Source organism: Etheostoma spectabile, chromosome 9 (genome assembly GCF_008692095.1).
Source record: "Etheostoma spectabile isolate EspeVRDwgs_2016 chromosome 9, UIUC_Espe_1.0, whole genome shotgun sequence".
NCBI classification, from domain to species: domain Eukaryota; kingdom Metazoa; phylum Chordata; class Actinopteri; order Perciformes; family Percidae; genus Etheostoma; species Etheostoma spectabile.
Window position 1 is genome coordinate 3,906,717 of NC_045741.1, and position 1,640 is coordinate 3,908,356.

General features: G+C 39.1%; 1 long non-coding RNA gene across 1 annotated transcript in view; it reads right to left on the bottom strand.

Annotated features, from left to right (window-relative positions):
* Nucleotides 1-246: 246 nt before the first annotated feature.
* LOC116695881 (uncharacterized) overlaps nucleotides 247-1,640 on the bottom strand; it is a 24,092-nt gene continuing 22,698 nt past the window's right edge. The window contains exon 3 of the long non-coding RNA XR_004333575.1: nucleotides 247-257. This is a non-coding gene — a long non-coding RNA (uncharacterized LOC116695881). The remainder of the gene's footprint in view (nucleotides 258-1,640) is intronic.

Below are 1,640 nucleotides of genomic sequence, written 5' to 3' on the forward strand. Positions count from 1 at the left end.
ACCTCTTATTATTTTTACTTTCCTTATTTGATTGAACTTACCTCTGTCCTCAATTTCCCCTCTCGGTTATTCTTATTTTTTATAATACAGCCATAAAGTTACACTCCATTTTTTTTTTTTATAGACACTCAAAAACTCAAATATTTTTCCTCCAACATTTACCAAACCAATTTTTTTTGAAGAAAGACACTGATTATTATGGTACAACGAGCCAAGTCATCCTGGAATAAAGGGCTTTTAGTTTTTCAAACATCTTCCTCAAGAATCATAGATGTTGCCTCATTTAAAAAAAAGGATATCCATTCATTCATTTGATAGTTATCCTACCATCCTAGGTCGGCTGACCCAGATATCTGAGTTCTTTTGGCTTTACAAACTGTAATGAGATTATTCCTGCTAATCTTCTTGCTATAACTTACTTGCCAGTGTGATGACATTTTGATAAGTTCTATATCCTCCACTGCTGTAAGCAGAAGAAGGGAGAAATGATAGTCTGTAATGAAAGTTCCACCAATATTAACATAAACTAAATTAACAAACTGTGTAAAAAGGACCAGACAAACCTGAACTATTTCAGATTGATATGCCATGATACTCTCTCACTAATCCTACCGTGTTACTGTACAGGGGCAAGCCATCATGTCATTATACAGACAGGCACTGAAGATAATGGATCAGAAACCAACAATGTGGCTGTTTGATTCTACAGAAATACAAGTTTTTAAATTTTGATAGCGTTATTAAGTTTTCATTTCTTAAACTGACTTTTAAATGCTCCCACAGTACTCTGTCCTGGCAACTGCATAGCAGAGGGGTGCAAAAACACTTTTGGCCAGTCGTGTTTTTCAGTGATAGAGACCCATTTTTGGACTGATTGACCAACTGAAATAAACACACAAAGCAAACTGAAAACATTTAATAGAAAGGTGAAACACTGGGTGAAAGATAACCAAACTTGTGGCACTGAGTCAGGTCCATAGATGCAGGAGCAGGTGCATGTACACACACTCCTGCACATACTCTGTTCTCCCTGTTGTTATGTGACTACGGTCTGTGCTAGATACCTGGCTGTAGAATATCTAATTTTTTTTTTTTTAGAAAGGCCTGACCAGGGACGGGGGTGGCAAGTTAGCCTACTGGCTAGAAACCTTTTGTACAAACACATCTGCACATATTGTCGTGGTATTGACTGTGATACGTATAGTATTTATGTAATAATGTGCGCTACACTGACAAAAAAAGGTACTTTACGGTTCTCTCGACCTCATTAAAACAATTAATTATTTAATGACCTCATTTTTTTAAAAATCTTTTTATTGTCCAATAGCAGGCGGCCAATGATTCTTCACGTCCCAGATAGCATTCGAAAGGAGTCTTTCCGGGGGGGGGGGGGGCCGTACCGCTTCTCCCACCATGAACTCGGCCAGTAAGATTCAGGAAGTACATCGTGTGCCTCTGTGCTTCTTATTCCTCCACTTTGCTGATCCCCACATCCTTTCCACGGTCTGAGTGTGTGCGCCTGTCTTGGGATTCACAAAATTGTAACAATGGTTTACCTTGAAGTGCTCAAATCTAGCCCGCTCCAGTTCTTGTGTCTTGTAGGCTTTCTAGCTGTCTGAGTAGATGATGGTCCCCTCGGC